This window comes from Acomys minous (assembly GCF_964271855.1).
Source record: "Acomys minous genome assembly, chromosome: 5".
Lineage (NCBI taxonomy): Eukaryota > Metazoa > Chordata > Mammalia > Rodentia > Muridae > Acomys > Acomys minous.
In genome coordinates, this window is record NC_140494.1 from 50,568,070 (window position 1) to 50,590,757 (window position 22,688).

At 36.8% G+C, this 22,688-nt stretch overlaps 1 long non-coding RNA gene across 1 annotated transcript in view; it reads right to left on the minus strand.

Moving 5' to 3' along the window:
• The window catches only part of LOC311597650, a 46,146-nt gene extending 24,204 nt beyond the window's left edge, over positions 1-21,942 (minus strand). Inside the window, exons 1-2 of the long non-coding RNA XR_014779303.1 lie at positions 21,619-21,942; positions 20,426-20,475 (exon numbers count right to left, since the gene is read on the minus strand). This is a non-coding gene — a long non-coding RNA (uncharacterized lncRNA). The remainder of the gene's footprint in view (positions 1-20,425; positions 20,476-21,618) is intronic.
• Between the last annotated feature and the right edge of the window lie 746 nt (positions 21,943-22,688).

The window sequence follows — 22,688 nt, forward strand, 5'->3', positions numbered from 1 at the left end:
TGATACGGGAGCTTACAACATCTTTTTTTTTGCAACTTCAATTCCAAAATATTTGGACATCTGTGCAGACATAAATGCAGGTAAAATGTTATACACATAAAATATAAATGGATAGATGATAGACAGATAGATAGACAGACAGACAGATAAATAGATAGATAGATACATAGATAAATACATAGATAGAAAAGCAAACAAACAAATAAATAAATACCAAATAAGGAGATAGTCATTTCCAAAGCTAGGAAACTTAGAATAAAATTAAATTGATGCCATAAGAACAGAGAGTTACAGTTCCTCAGCCTTCTGTATGCATGGATTCTAGTGCTATATTAAGTGGCAGGTGAATTAGGTTACCACTATTAATCTGTACTGCCATATCCATTTAAGAAAGAGAATTTTATTTATGTGACTTTCCCAAATAAATGTAAAATTAAAAGTCATTTACTGTTCTATAGTCTCTTTACATTAAAAATCTAAAAACATTTTTCTAAGTATAGCTGAGATTGAGATTGATGCTCCCACCTATGACAACCTAATTCAAACGCAGTGAATTCTTTTTCTTTTTTTTAAGCTAATGGCGTGTAGGATCAAAATCTGACAGTGAGGTAGTACTCAGGAAGGAGAGGTTTTGACACACCCAGCAGCTTAGGCAGGTTTTTCTTGTTCTGAGTGAAAAGCTCTAAATTTTCCTTTATCTTTGCAGTAATATCCTGACAACCCAAAAAGATAAGTTCCGTGGTGATTAATTACACTGCAGCCACTGAAGTAGAGACATATTGATGCGAGCATTGTCTAAGAAACTGAGGACCCACAGTGTGCTTGTACCCTATTTTTCATTTCTTTTCATAAGAAAGCTCTGGTATAACAACTTAAACATGTCAGAACAGTTTGTAGTTTTGTGGTCCTTATACATTAGCTCATATCAAATAGCTTGGCAAGGAATTTTGTTTTCCACAGAGCAGAAAGGATTTCTAAATTATAGATATATAGAAGCAATCAAATCAGATGATTTATATATAGAATAATTCAGAAAAATATCATGACAAAAGAAATTCTAGAACATTATAATTTATTAATGAATTTTTTCCACATTAAGGAAAATTAAATACAAAACAAAAGGTTTACTCATAGTATCATGTCAATCACATGTCCACATTAGTTTCCAATTACATTAGACAAATTATAAATTATTTCTTTGATCTGGACTCTCTTCAAAGTTCAAAATGTTTTGAGTAAATGAAAATTAGCATGTAAAACCAAGTAAGAAGACACAGCAGAGATGAATTCATCTCTGATGACAAATGATGAGAAAATTCAGAGGAGCTCTGTTAAATCTTATCCAGTCAGATTTCTGGCACCTACTCCAATAGGCTAGATAAAGTAAGATTGAGTGAAAGGTCTACTAATACACATCTCAGCGATGGCGGGGATCTTAACACCGAAGGACCTTTATATCATCCTTGTATTTAATAAGAGCAGTATCTCACTACCAGATCAAATGATAGGAAACAGTGACGTCCAAAGTTAGGCTAGCTACAAATGATGGTGGATCGCAAGAAACGAATTCAGTAGCTCCTATGTATACTCTCAATTATAAAATCTCACGTACTGAATGCAAGCATAAGCCAGAGTAAAGAAAAAATGCTTTTTGTATCAAGATATATACCAGAGCAAGATGAATATAACTCCATCCAAAAAGTAGATATTAGTACCCAATATGCTATTACAGTACATAACTAGTATATGAAAACATGTTAAGTAATAAAAATTTGAAATAAATACATCTTCTTGAAATGTAGAATATCTAACAAAAACATGAGAAGGCAGTTGGACAATTATATTCCTATGTCTTTAAAGTCTCTAAGTGATAATTTGGATTAAACATTCCATTTTCATTTCTAAAAGAATAGAACACATGCTATGTAAATTAAAGCATAAGTGTGTCAATGAGAAAGACAATAGCAGACAGTATTTTCAGAGTTAATCACTGTGTCTGTAATATTGTATTATTTCAACTGTCGCACTGCAATGGTCAATGAAATGAGTTAAATTGTCATTTTTACATTTTTTTGTATAAGAGCAACTGTATGTTTTTCTTATGAAAATATATATTACAAGATTAAGTTACATATTTTGAAATAAAAATCCTTCAGTTATTTTATGATTTTACTTTGTGGACTATATCATATTTTAAAGTTATGTATATTTTAATACATATAAGTGTTTGAAATAAATATTCTTAAATAAATTTACAATCTTAAGTTATTTTATAATTTTCACTTTAAGGACATATACATTTTAATTATTTATATGTTGATATTTAACTCAATTATCTTTACAAACTACATATTTATAAAAATATTTTTTTAAAAAGAAATAGTCTCAAAACAAACATACAACAATGGTTTGGGGATTTTTTGTTTGTTTGTTTGTTTGTTTGTTTGTTTGCATTTCAGTCCCATGTCATTTACTATGCCAAAATAATTTTTACAAAATATACATTTTTATACTACAGGTCTGTATAGTATATAACTTTCTAATATAATGATTTGCATAATACAAAGTGCAATTTTGAGTGAGTTATCTAAAATATATCAAAAGATAGTTATAAAGAGCAAAGAAGAAAAATAAAAATTCAAACTGATACAAGAATCTACTGAAACTTCAAAAAGTAGCATTACAAGTTAAATGGCAATTTATGCTGGACGTCAGTCACTTTATGATTCTGAAAATGATAGCTAATATCTCCATAACCTATTGGAAATATATCAATATCTGTAGGTTTTTGTTAAAAGCACTGGAGTGATAAGAAACTTAAATCAATTTCTTGCTTCTGTCATTTATAAAATCTTGAGTCACTGCAGGTAGGGAACACTTTGACCAGGGAGAGAAGTAAAGCTATCTTTTGTATTCATTTTTTTGATATTTTCACAATTTATAAGTTAGTATTCTTCTTTTACACTGTTATTATAAAACTTCTTGACAAAAAATGACAAATATATCTTCTACCTCCCTTCCCATTGTACTTGATGTAAACTAAATGGGAAGATACAAGGGATGGGATAATCATTGAGATGTAACAAGAATAAATTAATAAAAATTAAAAAAAAATAAAAAATAAATTATAAAATAATGATTCCTAAAACGTATTATTTTGTAAAAGAAATAAAAAGACTATGATATATTGTATAACTTACAGAAACACATATAAGTATATTAAGAAAAACAAAGTGAAAATATATTAAGAATATATAATTAACAAATACTAAATACTGTTGCAAAATCAACATGGACAATTTATATTGAAGCCTGAGTTACGGCAATGAGTACAACTTAATATACGTTGCTCAGTATAGTGATTGCAGAGTTTCATCAGTTATGGTTTCATAAACTGACATTTGCATGCAACTGTCTACTATATCTGGTGCCTCCTGCAGCCTGAGATGTTCATGGAGAAGCCATCCTCTCTCTGCAGTGATCTGCTGTGGTTTTGAATCAATAAAGCAGCCTGTTTCCTGTTTTGCCTCAGCTAAGTGGACACCTCAGAAGCCTTGCTGTGTTTTTGTAATCTTACATAGATTATATACGAGGAATAAGGATGCCAAAGATATGTATTTGTCATCTACAAATGAGTTCAAAAATCAAAATATAAACTTGTAAATATGGAACACTGCAGCTAATTCATCATGTAGAGATGTAGACCAGGAGATTGGTGCATAGAAACTAAAACTATAATGGGACAATTCTCAAAAACATTATATTATTTTATTTACAAATAATTGTTGACAGCAGAATTAAGTTTCCTGGAAATTATTATGAAAAATAATATACCAGCATCAGAAATAAATACATGACAATAAATCAGTACCTCCCCCCTCTCCCCTCCCTACTGTGGTGTCTGTGTGTTAAAAAGTCCTGAAAGATACCGTGAGAGAATAGGCAGTTATCGTAAGTAAAGGTTGCCGTGGTAATAGAATGTGCAACATGAAACCATAAGGTAGGAAGGACAAAGAGAGGTGGAGCACAGAGACACCAGTGAACTAGAACAGGAAATAGTGATTCACATGTATTGAGTTTCTGTGATGACTCCCTTCAGTTTGCTCCACTAGTGAAGAGAGAAAGGAAGGAAGGGAGGGAGGGGAGGAAGGGAGGAAGGAACAAAGGAAGGAACGAGGAGAGAAGGAAGGAAGGGAAGAAAGGAAGGAAGGAAGGGTATAAAGATAAGGGAAAATAGATGAAGGAAAACCCTAGAATATATCTCAGTTACTAACGTATTTTCTGCATAAGCACCTTGACCAGAGTATGGACTCCCAAGAGCCACATGAATGTCTGGTCCTGCATCGTTATTGCTTGGGGTATTTTCGGGGGAGATGTGAACAAATGCCCACTTGCCCTAGATAGAGAACCCTGGACAGAGCAAAGCAATCCAGTGAAGACTTATTTGGTGAACCAATGACTTTGCAGTATTTACTTATGCTCATAGGCATAAGGGATTTGCTATAGGATCACAGAGTAGTCAAAACAAATGTCTTAGTAAATAACTTATTTTTTCATTTACCAAAGAATTAATTAATAAAAGGAGAAAGTGTAAGTATAAGTTCACTTAGATCCAAAGGTACAATATTTATCAGGAAAAAAATCAGTGTGGGAAATGTCTCATGAAACTGGTATATTGGGACCTGCATGACTTAAAGTCCACAGTCTCTCCTCAGGATCCCTTACTGTTTATATAACCTCACAGTGAAAGAAGCCTGTAATTTGTTATGTTTTAGGGACGTCCTAAGACTATGAGGTATTTTAACACAGCCTCCTTTTCAAGCTCTCTGAGTCTTATGGTGCTTCAGCAGAAATTCTTGAGTCTTAATAAACTTCCCTTGTTTCAGCTCATTGAAAACTGCACAACAAGCATCTATAGTCCCAACCTTGGGGATCTGGAGGCATGAGGACACCTGGAACTGGGTTTGAGTGCCAAAGTTGCAGGTTAGATTAGCTCCTGATTTAGTGAGAGACCCAGTCTCAAAAAAAAAAAAAAAAAAAAAAGGAAGAAAGAAAGAAAAATGTCGGATCTTCATGTGCAAATCAAGAAGCAAAGATGATGGGAAGATGAATTTCAAAAAAGGAACAAGAGAAAGAAAAGCCAAATTCGATTGCTGAATTACAAAAATGAGATTACCTGAGTAAGTGCTGTCCCAGCACGCATGCTGGCACTGAAGACATAATATTCCAGAGCCTCAGGGATTAGAATTCTGTGATTTAAAATAAGAATCCATACCTCATAGGCTCTTAGCTCCTGCTGATGCCTGAAAACAGCCTTGCCCATTCTTAGCCTAGGACTCTGGCAAATGTGAGAGAAAAAGTACACAGCCCTTTCGTTTTTTACATCTACTACGCAGTAAAATGACATTAATGCCCACACTGATACTCCAGGGCCTTCATCACTGAAATCTCCCATAGAAAGCCCTAATACACTTTGCTTTTAACAGATTTTTAAGGCCTTAGGCAAGTGATTTCAATTCTATATGCCTGAAGGGGTATTTTTAGGTTGAACCTTTCCAAATCCCGTAGTGTTTTGATGGCTGATCTTATTTTTCAAAGCACTCACAAAGTAAAATAACAGCAAAAAGTCATTGTCTAATTTAAAAGAGTCAAGCTCTTCACACATATCAATTAGTAGATTAATTAATTTAGGAAACCTTTAATCCTTTTGTTTATTAAGAGAGCAGCAAGTCAATCATTGTCTGCATTTTAGCCACGTAGCCCTGAGTTAAAATATGAATTAATAGAGACTGGAGAGATGGCTCAGTGATTAGCAGCACTGACTGCTGTTCTAAAGGACCCGGGTTCAATTCCCAGCACCCACATGGCAGCTCACAACTGACTGTAACACCAAGATCTGACACCCTCACACAGACACACATGCCGGCAAAATACCATTGAACATAAAATAAACATTAAGTAGAAAATGAATTAACAAATAAAAAATGAATTATTTTTATTGTAGTTGATTAAGACAAAGTAATATGTTAGATAATCTCACCAAAGGCAGGGACCCTCCTCACACTGCATAAATGAAGAATGTAGCTGTGTAGTTTATGGCATCAAGGAAAGAAACACTGCCTACTACAAAGCAGTTTCAGAGAAGATGACCGGGAGAGGACCTAGGCTGGGAGCGTACTTGGTAGTGGTAATAAATCAAAATGATTTTCAATGGTTTAAAGACATGTAAAAAAATAAATAAAGATTCTCACATGTTAGATAGGGGATACAAAACTACAAATGCTTCCTAACTACTAGTACGTTATCAATAATTGAGATGTTAAAAATCTAGAAAAAAATTTTCTTTTATTGAAAATAGTTTTTTTTCCATACAATATATTCTTAGAGCTTCACCTCTCCCTTCTGTGACAGGATTCCACTCTGCATCCACATCATCTCTGTCTCTCCTTAGAAAACCAACAAGCATCTAAAGAATGATAATAACTTAAGATTTTTAAAAACTCAGTCAGAGACAGCTATCACAAAGCTGCTAAAGCAAATGCATAAGAAATAGAGAAGTCTCAGGAAATCACACACCTGCTCACATAGGAATTCACAAAAACAAAGACAAGGTAAAAAAAATATATATATATCTTGAAATAAAGAACTCCTAAGGATACATTGGGTTCATTTTGTATTGGCTAACTTCTGCTGTGTGAGCTGCCTGTCCTTAAGAAGAGGTCTGTATACACCATGAGAAACCAATGAAGAGAATTAACTTTTGATTTACAAGTGGGTATCTGCTGGGTACAGCTTCTGGCTTAGAGATGGGGGCTTGTTTCCACTTTTCCTGTCTGCACTGGGACCTCATTTGCTGCAGAACTGTACAGGTTCTGTGCATGCGCCCACTGTCTCTGTGAGTCAGTAGGTATTTGGTCACATGGTGTTTGGTAGGCCTTGTTTTCATAGTGTCTTCTTTTCCTTCCACTCCAGCTCTTAACAATTCTCTGCTTCCTTTTGCATAGGATTCCCTGGGTGCTGAGGGGAGGAATTTGATGGAAGCATCAGATTTAGGATTGACTCTCTCCCTCTCCATACATTGGCAGTGGTTCTCTGTATTTGTTCAAATCTATTGTAAGAGGAAGTTTCTCTGATGATGTCTGAAGAAAGCACTGATCTATGAGTGTAGCAGAATGTTGTTAGGAGTCATTACAGATCTATATTTTTTCAGCATTTGATTTTCTCCTTAGTCTCTGACCTATGTGGTCTCAGGTTTTTAGCCCTCCAAGCAGTGTTGGGAATGTGTTCTATCCCATGGATAAAGTCTTGTTCTATCTCATGGAGTAGTTCTTAAGGTCAATCAGCAATTGGTTGATTACTCCAGAAAACTTAGTGCCACTATTTCACTAGTACATATTGTAGGCTCCATTGTAGATCAAAAAGTTTGTGTGAGTACATGTGCCCCCTTCTCCTTTGATAGTGTGCAGAATACTTTCTCTTGTCATAAATACTAGTGAGTAGGCTTGAAGGTAGATACCAACTTAGCTTCTTTGTATTCAATGAATGGTATAGGTGTTGTCTTCAACAATAGAGCCTTACTGTCAGTATATGGAGGGCAACAAATATCCCGCATAATGGACTAGGTTGTCTGGGGGTTCCCACAGGACACCTTTGACAAAATCGAACATTCAAAATGCAAAAATCAACATTCTTTCAGAGATATTGGATAAAAGACACATACCTAAGCACTTCCTGCAGAGTAGCTGGAAACAAAGTTAAATAAAAAACAAACAAGCAAACAAAAAAAACTTTCTATATGTAAACAACAACTGAATAGGAGATAGAGAGAAAGAGAGAGAGAGAGAGAGAGAGAGAGAGAGAGAGAGAGAGAGAGAGAGAGAGAGAGGAACAATACTTTTCATAACCTCAAAAATATATTTGGGTAAGTGAAACAAAACAAATGCAAGACTTTTGTCTTAAATTTTTTCAGATATTGAAAATATTGAAGAACATATCAGAAAATGAAACATCTCTCATGCTCATGGATCAAGTGGACTAATATAGTAAATATCGACATTTTACCAAAAAATTCAGATTCAGTGCAATTTCCATTAACATTCTGTACAAGAGTTTCAATAAGCAACATGGTTGCTCTGATAATAACCAAAGACCTTCTGTGTCCAGTTGTAATGCAGACATGACACACACCGTTAATCCCTCTGGATAGAATACAGACACGCTGTTACTACACACATTTAACTCCAAGGCTCAAGAGGCATTTTTACTAGAGAGTTTTATAGTCATAGGTTAAAGAGAGAGCAAGCTTGGCACAAGTAAAGACAAAATGAGCCATAGATTGAGATGGAACCAGAAGATTGCAACAGAATGCTAGTGTGCGGCCAAGCAGAGCAATGCAGTCAGAAGCTGAGAGAAGCCAGTTAGAATGAGTCACCTTGGAGAGGACTTTGAGGCAGAACAGGTGAGTTGAACCAGCCAGCCGGAGATCCGAAAGAGGCAGAAAGGATTAGTTTATCCAGCAGTATGTCTCTGAAACTGATAACATTCTAGGCCTAGATTAGATTGTACAGAGGCTAGAAGCTTCCAGGACTAGGCTTAGGCTAGCAGATGAAAGCAGTAACCCCTGGCGATGACACATGAATCTGGAAAATAAAAGATAAGTTTGACAAAATTTTGCACAATTCTTTACAGAACTTGAAAGGATAATTTGAAGCTTCATATAGAAATATTTTTAAAAGCATTCTTAATCCAGGCCACTGTAACAAGAGACTGTACACTGAGCTCTAGAAATGATATGGATTTACCTGGGAAGTACCAGATAACACATTATTGAAACTCTGACATTTTTAAGGTTGGATCCCACTTTCAGAGCTACTAGATAATCACTGGTGCCTCACATGGTACAAGTGGACAAGATGACACATTGCTATTTATATGAGTTCTGATATTACTAATATAAACTTCATATTATGGTTTAATAGACATCCAAAAAACACACTTTTATTAGCAAAAATCCAAGTTGGGGGGAAAGCCCTCAAATTGTATTTGATCAGATAAAAATGTGTAATCTACAACATAAATGATTCATGCATAAGATATTGAGATTTTATCAAATAAAAATTACTCTTACTGTTATGGGAAATTAGCAATGATTTTATGCCTATATGTAGCAATTAAAGTATTAGTATATTCCCTAGGGTATTTTTTAACATACTTAATAAAGTACAGGTGCTAAAGAAATGGGATTATTTAGATATAAATGGACATAACCCAGAAAGAATCCATGACAGTAGGAATAAAGAATGACAGAATATGTATTAAGGAAATATATGAAAGTTACAAACAGAAGCTGACAATAATTTGATACTTAGAAGTAACTCATACATTGACATAATTGAAAGATTATTCACTGGTTTAGTTTGCTGATAGATAAGACAAATATAAAAGATTAATTTTTAAAACTATATACATTTTAAAAATTAAATATGCTGATTTGACATATATTCAGAAATTTCCTTGGTAATGTTTCGAAAGGTTTTGTGTGGAAAACATTTTTTTTCAAGAATTTATTTATTAGTTTCCAACAAAGAAATTTAAGACTGAGTTATTTAGGGGTCTAAGCACTATAGAGGTATTGGTATAGCAAATATGGAAGCCTTTGGAGTTAAAAGAAGGTAATTCTTAAACAGAAAGCTCTGATTTTTTTTTTTTTTGGCTCTAGGAATTTTTTTATTAATTTATTCTTGTTACATCTCAATGGTTATCCCATCCCTTGTGTCCTCCCATTCTTCCCTCCCTCCCATTCTCCCCTTATTCCCCTCCCCTATGACTGTTCCTGAAGGGGATTACCTCCCCCTGTATATGCTCATAGGGTATCAAGTTTCTTCTTGGTAACCTGCTGTCCTTCCTCTGAGTGTCACCAGATCTCCCCCTCCAGGGGACATGGTCAAAGGTGAGGCACCAGAGTATGTGAGAAAGTAATATCTGCTCTCCACTCAATTGTGGAGACTGTTCTGACTATTGGCTAGATCTGGGTAGGGGTTTAAAGTTTACCACCTGTATTGTCCTTGAATGGTGCCTTAGTTTGAGCAGGACCCCTGGGCCCAAATCTGCCTACCATAATGTTCTACTTGTAGGTTTCTAGGACCCTCTGGATCCTTCTACTTTGCTATTCTCCCATGCTTCTCTCATCTAGAGTCTCAATGGGATGTCCTCCCCTCCAGCCCAGTTTCCTGGTAAGTGAAGGCTTTCATGAGACATGCCCCTTGGGCTAGTATGAAAATATAAGTGAGTATATACTATTTGAGTCTTTCTGCTTCTGGCTTAACTCACTTATTAAGATCATTTTTAGCTCAATCTATTTGTCCACAAATTTCAGGATTTCCTTGTTTTTAATAGCTGAGTACTATTCCATAGTGTAAATGTATCAGTTTCTTTATCCATTCTTCTACTGAGGGACATTTAGGCTGTTTCCATGTTCTGGCTACTATGAATAAGGCTGCTATGTACAAGGTTGAGCGAATGTTCCTGTTGTATGCTGGAGCATCTTCTGGGTATATTCCAAGGAGTGCAATAGCTGGGTCTTGAGGAAGCCCTATTCCTAGTTTTCTGAGATAGTGCCAGATAGATTTCCAAAGTGGCTGCACTAGACTGCATTCCCACCAGCAATGAAGGCGTGTTCCTCTTTCTCTACATCCTCGCCAGCATGTGGTGTCACTTGAATTTTTTTTTAGCCATTCTGATGGGTGTAAGATGGAATCTCAGCATTGTATTGATTTGCATTTTCCTGATGACTAAGGAGGTTGAGCATTTCTTTAAGTGTTTCTCAGCTCTTTGATATTCCTGTGTTGAGAATTCTCTGTTTACTTCCAAGCCTCATTTCTCAATTGGGTTATTTGGTTTGGTGGTGTTTAATTTCTTGAGTTCTTTATATATTTTGGATATTAGACCTCTGTCAGATGTAGGAATGGTGAAGATCTTTTCCCAGTCTGTAGGCTGTCGCTTCTCTTGACAGTGTCCCCTGCCTTACAGAAGTTTTCAGCCTCATGAAGTCCCATTTATTAATTTTTGACATTAAGGCCTGGGCTGTTGGTGTTCTGTTTAGGAAGTTGTCTCCTGTGCCAATATGTTCCAGGCTCTTCCCCACTTTTTCTTCTATCTGAATTAGTGTCTCTGGTTTTATGTTGAGGTCTTTACTCCACTTGGATTTGAGTTTTGTGCAAGGTGACAAATATGGGTCCAGTTGCATTCTTTTACACATAGACATCCAGATCGACCAGCACCTTTGTTGAAGATGCTATCCTTTTTCCATTGAATGGATTTGGCTTCTTTGTCAAAAATCAAGTGACCAAATGTGTGTGGGTTCATATCTGGGTCTTCGATTCCATTCCACTGATCAACCAGCCTGTTGCTGTGTCAGTACCATGCTGTTTTAATTACTATTGCTTTATACTACAGTTTGAGATCAGGTATGGAGATTCTTCTGGAGCACCTTTTATTGTACAAGATTGTTTTAGCTATCCTGGGTTTTTTGTTTTTCCATATGAATTTCAGAATTGAACTTTCAATGTCTTTAAAAAATTGTGTAGGTATTTTGATAGGGATTGCATTGAATCTGTAGATTGCTTTTGGTAGGATGGCCATTTTTACTATGTTGATTCTCCTAATCCATGAGCAAGGAAGATCATTCCATCCTCACATATCATCTTCAATCTCCTTCTTCAGAGTTTTGAATTTTTTTTCAAACAAGTCCTTCACTTTCTTAGTTAGAGTAACTCCGAAATATTTTATATGGCTTGTGGCTAATGTGAAGGGTGTGGTTTTCCTAATTTCTTCCTCTGCAAGCTTGTCATTTGTGTATAGGAAGGCTACAGAATTTTTTGAGTTAATTTTGTATCCAGCCAATTTGCAGAAGGTGTTTATTAGCTGTAGGAGTTCTCTGGTGGAATTTGGATGGTCACTTATGTATACTATCAATCATCTGCAAATAGGGATAATTTGACTTCCTCCTTTCCCATTTGGATACCCTGGATCTCCTTTTGTTGTCTTATTGCTCTGGCTAGAACTTCGAGGACTATATTGGAGACATATGGAGAGAGTGGGCAATCTTGCCTTGTTCCTGATTTTAGAGGAATTTCCTTAAGTATCTCACCATTTACTTTGATTTTGGCTATTGCCTTGCTGTATATAGCCTTTAGTATGTTGAGCAAAGTGTCTTCTATTCCCAATCTCTCTAAAACTTTAAACATGAATGGGTGTTGGATTTTATCAAATGCTTTCTCTGCATCTAAAGAGATATCATGTGGTTTTTTTTATTTTCAGTTTGTTTATATGGTGGATTACATTGATGGATTTCCATATATTAAACCCTCCCTGCATGTCTGGAATGAAGCTTACTTGGTCATGATGAATGATATCTTTGATGTGTTCTTGTATTTGTTTTGCAAGTATTTTATTTAGTATTTTTGCATCGATGTTCATAAGAGAAATTGGTCTGAAATTCTCTTTCTTTGTTGAGTCTTTGTGAGGTTCAGTTATCAATGAGACTTTGGCCTCATAGAATGAATTTGGTAATATTCCGTCCATTTCTATCTTTTGGAGTAGCTTGAAGAGTATCGGTATTAGCTCGCCCTTGAAGGTCTGGTAGAATTCTGCACTGAAACCATCTGGCCCTGGGCTTTTTTTGGTTGGAAGACTATCAATGATTGCTTCTACTTCTGTAGGGGAAATGGGACTATTTAGCTTGTTTATCTGTTCTTCACTCAACTTTGGCAAGTGAAATTGATCAAGAAAATCATCCATTTCCCTTAGATTTTCAAATTTTGTGGCATATATGCCTTTGAAGTAGGATCTTATGATTCTTTGTATTTCTTCAGTGTCTGTTGTTATGTCTCCCTTTTCATTTCTGATTTTGTTGATTTCAATACTGTCCCTCTGCCTTTTGGTTAGTTTGGCTAATGGCCTGTCTATCTTGTTGATTTTCTCAAAAAACCAGCTCTTGGTTTTGTTGATTCTTTGGACTGTTTTCTTAGTTTCTATTTTGTTAATTTCAGCTCTGAGTTTGATTATTTCCAGACGTCTACTCCTTTTGGGTGTTTCTGCTTCTTTTTAATCTAGGGCTTCCAGTTGTGTCGTTAAGATGCTTATGTGCGATGTTTCCAATTTCTTTTTAAAGGCACTTAGTGCTATGAATTTTCCTCTTAGCAATGCTTTCAATGATTCCCACAAATTTGGGTATGTTTTTCCTTCATTTTCATTGAATTTCAGAAACCCCTTGATTTCTTTCTTTATTTCTTCCCTGACCCAGGTGTCATTTAGCAGAGAGTTGTTTAGTTTCCACATACGTGTAGGCTTTTTGTTATTTCTGTTGTTGTTGAATTGCAGCCTAAGCCCATGGTGATCTGATAGGATACAAAGTATTATTTCAATCCTCATGTATTTGTTGAGGCTTTCTTTGTGAACTACGATGTGATCAATTTTGGAGAAGGTTCCATGGAGTGCTGAGAAGAAGGTATATTCTTTCTTGTTTGGGTGAAAGGTTCTATAGATATCTGTTAGATCCATTTGACCCATGGTGTTGGTTAATGATGTTATGTCTCGGTTTAGTTTCTGTTTCAATGACTTATCCTTCAGTGAGAGTGGGGTGTTGAAGTCTCCCACTATTATTGTGTGGGGATCAATGTGTGGTTTAAGCCTTTTTAGCAAATCATTTACAAATGTGGGTGCCCTTGTATTGGGAGCATAGATGTTCAGAATTGTGATGTCATCTTGGTTGACTTTACCTTTGATGAGTATGAAGTGTCCGTCCTCATCACTTTTGAGTAATTTTGGTTGAAAGTCTATTTTGTTCGATATTAAAATGGCTACGCCTGCTTGCTTCTTTTGACCATTTGCTTGGAATATTTTTTCCCAACCTTTTACCCTGAGGTAATGCCTATCCTTATGGGTGAGATGTGTTTCTTGAATGCAGAAGAATGTTGGATCTTGTTTATGTACCAATTCAGTTAGTCTGTGTCTTTTTATTGGAGAATTGAGACGATTGATGTTGAGAGATATTAATGACCAGTTACTATTGAGAGTCTTAATTTTGATGTTGGTTCCAGTCGAGCGTTTATGTAGTTGTGTTTTTGCCATGGTATAGTTATCTATTTCCTGAGTAGTTTTGGCTGTAGCTTGACCCTTTAGGATGGAATTTTCCTTCTATTCCCTTCTGTAAAGGTGGATTTGTAGATAGGTACTGTTTGAATTTGGTTTTGTCATGGATTATTTTGTTTTCTCCATCAATGGTTATTGGTAGTTTTGCTGGGTAAAGTAGTCTGGCCTGGCATCTGTGGTCTCTTAGGGTTTGCAGGATCTCTGTCCAGGCCCTTCTGGCTTTGATGGTCTCTGCTGAGAAGTCGGGTGTAATTCTGATAGGTTTTCTATTAAATGTTATTTGGCCCTTTTCCCTTGCAGCTTTTAATATTTTTTCTTTGTTCTGTATGTTTTGTGTTTTGATTATTATGTGACAGGCAGTTTTTCTTTTCTGGTCAATTCTATTTGGTGTTCTGTAGGCCTCTTGTATGTTTATAGGCATCTCTTTCTTTAGATTGGGGAAATTATCTTCTATGATTTTGTTGAGAATACTTTCTGGGCCTTGGAGACTGATCTCTTCTCTTTCTTCAATGACTATTATCCTCAGATTTCTTCTTTTCATGGTGTCCTTAATTTCTTGGATGTTTTGTGTCAGGAGTTTTCCAGATTTGGCATTTTCTTTAATGGTTGCTTCAAGATCTGTGATTGTATCTTCTAGACCTGAGATTCGTTCTTCCATCTCTTAGATTCTGTTAGAAAAGCTCGCCTCTGTGTTGCTCACCTTCTTCTCTGAGGTCGCACGTTCTCGTTTTTCTTCTGTCTGTGTGTTTAGTCTTCAGTTCTTGAACTGATTTTTTTATTTCTTTCATCTGATTGTTTGTATATTCCTGAGTTTCTTCCATTGTCTCTTTATAGGTCTTCAGAGCTTGCACCGTTTTATTTATTTCTTTCATCTGGTTGTTTGCATTTTCCTGAAATTTTTCTAGTTCCACTCTATGTGCTTCTTTTATGTCTCTCACCTGTTTGTCTGTGTCCTCCTGTATTTGAGTACGAATTTTATTTGTTTCCTTCATTAGTATCCTCATTACTAAGGATTTGAAGTCATTTTCTTGTATTTCCATTGTATTTGAGTTCTATGGGTTGTTTTGTTAGGGATAGCTGGAAACTGGAGATGCCATTTTGTTTTGGGGTGTTTTGCGTATGCTTTTACGGTGTCCTTTAGATATCTTGCCATCTTTGTTTTTGTTGGGTAGCTTCCAGAGTTGAATGGAGGTAGTCTGATGATAGATTCACTTGTTTTCTCACGATTTCCCTAGGCTGGAAGCTCTGATACTTCACGGGTGTGTATGGCAGGAGGCTAGCCCTGTCGTTTTGGACTTTCACAGCCAGTGATCCTCAGCTCCCCTATGCTGTGGGTCCTGTAATCATTCTGGGTCTCTGAATGAATGTTGCATCAGGCCATGGTATCCACAGCCTTCTGGGTTCCCTATCAAGTCCAGCCAGGGACACTGGGTCTGAACCACACGTGGAGCTCACCTAGATTCTCAGGGCCTGAACCGTCTGCCGAGTTCAGCTAGGGATTCTGGGCCCAAAATGCACACAGGGTCCAGCCAGAATTTTTGGGCTGGGACTGTGCATCCCGCTCCGCTAGGGGCTTTTGGCCCAAAGTGCGTGCTATGGTCAGCTATTGACTCAGGGCCTGAACCATCTGCCTAGCTCAGCCAGGAATTCTGGATTCAAACTGCACACTGTGTCCAACCAGAGTCTTAGAGCTGGGACTGTGCCATAGGCTCCCCTAGTCTTTGGGCCCAATCTGTCTGCCAAGCACAGTTAGGGACCCTGGCCCTAAACTGCACACCGAGCTCCACTCGAGTCTCCAGGGCAGAAATGTGCACTGAGCTCAGTCAGGGACTCTGGAGTCACACTGCACGGCGAATTCAGCCCAGGACTCCAGGCCTATAGTGCATGGTTAGTCCAGCCAGAGTCTTGGAGCCACCGAGCCTGTGCACACAGCTCAACTAGAAATCTCTGGGCCCAATCTGCCCAGCAAGTCCAGCTAGGGCCTCTGGGCTGAGAACCACGGCTGTGCTAAGCTGGTGCCTAGGGTAAAACTGAGGGATCTGCCCCGCCTGTTTCACAGCCATAGAACTGCGGCTGTGCTGAGCTGGTGCCTAGGATGAAACTGAGCACTCCACCCAGCCTGTGTCACATCCAGCGGACTGTGGCTGTGCTGAGCAGGTGCCCAGGGTGAAACTGAGAGATCCGCTCAGCCTGTGTCACAGCCATCGAACTGCGGCTGCACTGAGCTGGTGCCTAGGGTGAAACTGAGCGATCCGCCCATCCTGCATCACAGCCAGCGAAATGCGGCTGTGTTGAGCTAGTTCCTGGGGCAGAATTGCTTGCTGCCTCAGCCTGGGGCAGAATTGCTTGCTGCGCTGAGTCAGCATCTCCACAGCACTACGCACTGACCTGACCCCAGGACTCTGTGGCTGAACTGTCCGCCGAGTACAGTTTGGGTCACAAGGCACCACTCGACCCAAATCCTGTCCAGTGTCCCCTCTCCCGCAGCAACTCCCCCCGGCCACCACACTAATCACCTCCACCGGAAGGCTCAGAGCTGCAAACCTCAGCCACTACCGCTGCTGCCGCTGGTGCCTCCGCTGCTACTGCCTCCGCTGCTGCTGCTGTTGCCTCCTCCGCTTCCGCTCCGAGAAAATCTGCGCTTCTCCCGTGTGCAGGGGCATGCAGGTCCTCCGCACCCTGGTCCCTCTGAACCGTGGAGCACTCTGCTGCTGTGGTGTTGGGACCTTGGTGTTCCTGGCTCAGAGATCTATGCAATTCCCTGAATTGTTCACTGGAGCTTCCAAACACAGTCCACACTGCTCACTGCCATCTTGGATCCTCCCCTCAGATTTTTTTATGATCACTCCTATACATTGTTTTCTTCTGACCCCACACGAGTAGGAATAAGGGTTCTGAAAGGTGAGATGTTGGGGGAGATAACCTGAGACAAGAAATAAACAAGACAAAAGCAATAGTTGGACTGATGACTAATGCCAAGCAAGTCTATGAGGACTTTACAGCATTATATACATTATTTGCTGGGATAAAAATGAACAAGATAAGTAGAGATCTATGTCAGACAGTGCTGTCAAAGAGATACCTTTTGTCAGCAGGGTACCTCTATTACCACTGCCTAAGAACTGGTAAACAAAGCCCAACAGGAATGGTCATGTCCTCAGACATAACAACTCAGGCTCCTACTAGACTTTAACCCCAGCCTCCCACTGGTTGTGAAAGGCTTGGGTTAGTCTGCCTCTCCATACTCTACCTTTAAATTATCAATAGTAAGTGTTTAATGTTATCTAACTATGTGGGATCAGAAGGGAAGAATGGATTGTTTCCAATATTACAATAATAAAACCACTTTTTTTCAAGGCTTATTTTAGATGAGTTGTAGGTAGTAGTTATTGGTAGTCTGGAACCTACTAGGTAGGCTAGACTTCACTTCCTTCAAACACTCCTGTTTCAGTCACTGGAATGCAAAGTTTATAGATGTGTATTGTTATGCCCAAATGTCAGTTTGGTTTTTTTAATATGGACTCACAACTTATGTTTAGAAGGCATAGGCAGGATTAAAATAGAATTGGTTTCTTGAGTAATACATAAAATAAGTGAATACAGTTTATTAGTTACTTTATGTTTTTATGGTAAAGAACCATGAGACAGACAAATTATAGAAGGTTTATTTGAGCTAATGCTTGCACAAGAGTGTGCTTTCTTGGTAGTGATGCATGCCAGAGAGTAGCAAGCATAGCTGCAGAAGCAGGATGCCAAGAACTCACATCTCTTACCATAAGCATGAGCCAGAGAGAACAAACTAGACATAACTAAGGCATTCAATTCCAAAGTCTACTCCAGTGTCAGACTTCCTCTAGTAAAGCCACACCTAAAGCTGTGTGAAAAATGTTCCAAGGTTGGTATTTTAGGAACAAGTGTCCCAATACTTGGGACCAGGGGTAATATGTACTTAGCCACCACATGTGAAACTTATAATGGGCAACTTATTTTACAAAAATTGTGTCAAATTAGAAGTCTATCATTATGCTACTGAAAAATAAAGTATCTAAGATCACAATGTCTTGATGTAACTATTTAATATTGCTTATAAGACATTAGAAATTTATGTCTCTGATCTTCCTGATAGCAGCTGTGGTAGTTATACTACATAGCCCATACTAAGATTGTTTCTTCATCAATTTATCATGTGGATGTCTATTATGGGGCACTCTGTGTTCACTGAATCTTGTATTCTCTTTCTTCTTTGTAATTCCATATGGTGCCTTCTACATTGTTTTTACTGCATGTCCCTCACTATACTACACAGTGGTTTGAAACACATGCGTATTAGCTGAAATACATGTCAGTTCATTACATTATTTCTTGGATATTGTGCTTAAACTTCTGTGACCATTGGAATTCAATTTAATATTTACAAACTAGTTGAGTTCTTATAGGGATATATTTGGAGAGAAAAAATGGGTAACAAGATAATCAATAGCATGTGCAATAATTTTAAGAAACATTGATATGGGAGTCCATGATACCAATCATATTTTGTCTTTACCCCTTGAGACATTCCTCTACTTACCCATGTTAGCAGGCACTATGGTGTCAGTCATTATGGTTTTGGTTATTTTTTACTGGTAATGGTGTTAGACAACTGTTCATGTATCTGTTGTCCATTTTCCTGTCTTATTTGGAAAAGTATATGTTCTGGTGCTTTGTACAATTCTAAAGTTTTGCCAAAATGCATTGATGAAAATGATTGTGTAAAAGTGAAGAGAACATTTTAAGGAGGCATTATGCTTCTAGATTTCAAGTTATATTTGATTACTGTAATGATCATAACATGGATCAATGAAACAGAAGAAAAACACGAACTGCAAGCCCAGATGTGATGATATAAATTTCAAAAAGATTTTGAACATAAAAGAAGAAAATGTTATCATTAAATAAATGATTTTAAGAGAACTGTGTGTTTACATTCAAAATAATAAAAACCTTTTATATATAAGCAAAGTCAAATCACATTGCACCAAAGATGTTAGCCTACATCAATGAGTGATAGGTATAATAGAAGTGGTGAACGCATCTCACTTGTGTAGTGAGTTTTGCATGTAACACCCATAACCAGAGATCAACAACAAAATATACAACCCTCTCTCTGAAACTTCATAAAATTGTAAGACTTCTGCCAGTAGAGGTGACAAATGAAGTTTAAAAGCCATAATATCAGTGCAAAATTTCTCTGAAACTAATGGTTTATTTTGTCTATTTATAAAACTCTTGCAAACAGACTCATAAGTCAAATAAAACTGAACTCGAAGACAAGAAGCAATGGCCACAAAGAGGTCTGCAGAAAATATTTGCAAACCATCAAGATAAAGAATTAAATTCCTAGGATTTACATTTTTTACACAGAGGCTAATTTCTCAAAAACTATCTCTGAGAGAGTTGTGATAGTTATTATTATCAACTTGACAGAATTTATAATCACCCAGGGAAAAGGTTCAGGACATGACCGTGAGGGATTCTATAAATTAGGTGAAATGAGCTTAGAGCATCTTGCTAGAGGTAGAGATGATAGATAGATAGATAGATAGATAGATAGATAGATAGATAGAACACAAAAGACCTATGTATTGATCTTTGCTTGTTGACTAAAAAGAACCGAACCAGTTGCTTCAAGTCCCTGCCACCATGACCTTCAATAATGATCATCTGTGCTGATAAATTCCAAGCCCAAATAAATCCTTCCTCCCTTAAGTTAAATTCTTGCTAGATATTTTGTTACAGCAATAATGTGAGTAACTAATAAAAGTATTTTAGCAGAAAGGACTAATTGATAGGAACATAATATGTAGTTCATTATATAAAATTTCAGAAGCATTGAGTTTAATGTTTCTGAATGATATGTGTGCAGCTAATATGAAGGGCAAAACCATCACAGAGGAAAGCTTAGTTGACTGTGTGAGACCTTTCATTTCCACAGTGGTGTTAGTGCTACATATATAGGGTGATATCTAAAATCCTGACACTAGGCATCAGTAGAGATAGGTGATAGAAATATAGATTCCCCCCATTATGAAGATTCACATTGAATAGCCTATAGTCTTAGCTGTGCTTCTGTCTTCTCATTTTCCTGTGAACAATTCACACTACAGGATTTAGACAACTGCAATTTAACAAACTTCTTTGTGGAGAAAAAAAGAATGACTATCAGTTGATGGGGTGATAAACACATATGCAGGCTTATGTTGATGGAGCAGATCTACTACTTCCCTTGGCTTACCTCCTAGTTTCCTGGGATTTCACTGTTATTCTTCATTACTTAAATTTTCACTAAATCAAAACAAAATTTCATGTCTTTTTAATCAAACATTAAAGGTAAATTATTATTTATTTTAAGCAAGAAATTTTACTTTAAAATGAACAGGATAAAATACCTCTATTTCTTTTAAGAAGTGACAATTCTTAGCAGTGCTAACATAGTCAGTGTAATAACAGATTTACATATGTATAAGAAACCATTATTTTACTAAAGTTATTTAAATAATAGCAACATTCTTGTTCTCTGACAACACAGCTTCCCAAAGTGGTACTGAAAACATTTCAAGTATTAAATAAAAAGTTAGCCTCTGGTCTAGTGTGGATTTCTAGATGCTCTTGTCTGGACTGACAGGATGTACAACATCATCCAGATGGAATTCTGCTGAGAGATCACTAAGAATAATTCAAAGCATTGTTCCCTTTCTTATTACAGTACCATATCTGTGGCCATAACCATATCCAAATAATCTTAATGCCTTACTCAAACTGTAGAACAAAACATTTAAAAAACACCTGAGTGCCTAGTAATATCAAGTGTTGTATCAAAGATGCAAGTATCTAACCAAGATAACACTGGAACCTTTCAGTTCCCAGAAGTGCCTCTCATCCATGATGAATCAATTTAGAAGCGTACGATGGTAAGTACTAATATATGCATCCAACTCATTCTATTTACATATTTTCCAGCTTTGCTAACAGATGATCAAGGGTAAATATCATAGTGAATTTTTTTGCTTCTTCTCCAGAAAAAAAAAAAAAAAAGACATACATATAAATTTCTAAGCTAAAAGTGAAAATGTCACTGTGCATTTGCAGAAGCTAAATATACCTCCTTCAAAATGTTGCCTCATTATACCCTCAGCTCTTTAAGCAGAACGTACTGATTTGAGTTTTATTTCCATTAGAAAATGCTCTAGACATAGTGACTGAGTAAGCATCAAGTCAAACATAGCATCAAATGGGTCACTAGATTCAAAGCACCTTAACCATCCACAACATTCCCAGCAGTGCTTTCACACTTGAATTTCCTGCCGTTACCATAGTATTTATTACAATCTCCTTCAGCACTGGCCTGTTATGGATGAGATGTGTTTAGTTGTTGAATACACACCGACTGAATTTTCCTGAGAATATAAAATTTGCTTTGATACTCACCCTTTTATGAAGTTAATTTTAGAGATTTCAGCTGGTAGCAGATTTGAGTATTGATGACAACTGAAATAGCAGAAAGACTGCCACTGTAAAACTACTGAGTTCCATCTGTTACTTGTGTAGATTACAACAACATCCATTGGCTTTAGCCCTGTTCTACATCTAATTATTTATTAGCATTCTATAGTTTAGTCTAATAATAATAATGTCACCATGAATACATACTGTATGGGTTTTTTTTTTTTTTACCATACTTGTGTGTATGTGTGTGTTTGTAAACCACACAAAGTTTTTCAAGCAAGGCTGATGACTAAGTGGTATTTCATTTCTTCACAAAGGATTATGAAATAATGGAGGACAGGGTAAATACTGACAACCCTCCTATCTCTGTATGTACAAGCATTAAGAACAGTCACCATTTTAATTTTCTTATATTGCTATGCAATGAATACCTTTATCTATGCCAGTAGCCTTATTATCAACAGTGAAGTGACTTTTCTTGTTTTTCAGTTTTCTGGGAATACTTTTCCATGTAAGATAATGAAACCTGTACTAGGTACTTTTCTGCTACTGTGATGAAATATCAGGAACAAAAATGGCTTTTGAATTCAGATTTATTTTTGACTAGCAGTTCTACAGGAAGAGTCCATAATGATTGGAGAGGAACACAAGCAGAAAGCAACAATGGAAAGGTATGCATTCATTGTCCACAGAGTTTATTATGTTGAGTTGTATTCTATCCATCCAATTCTCCATAATATCAATGAAGCAATGTTGGATTTGTCGATGGATTTTTCTGCAGCTGTTCAAATTAATGAATCACATGATTTGTAGTTTTGGTGAATTATATGTATCGTCTTACTTTTGCTGATTGATTTATCCTTGAAGTACTAGGATGACGTCAGCTTTACTGAGATGTATGATTTTAAAAATGTGACCTTGAATGTTTTTTTCAAAGTATCTTATTCATAATGTTTACAGCTATGTTTATCAAGAGCAATTTGTAATTTGGTTTTAGTGGTTGTTTCTTATCAAGTTTAAATATCAAAGTAATGCTAGTTTTAAGAAAATGG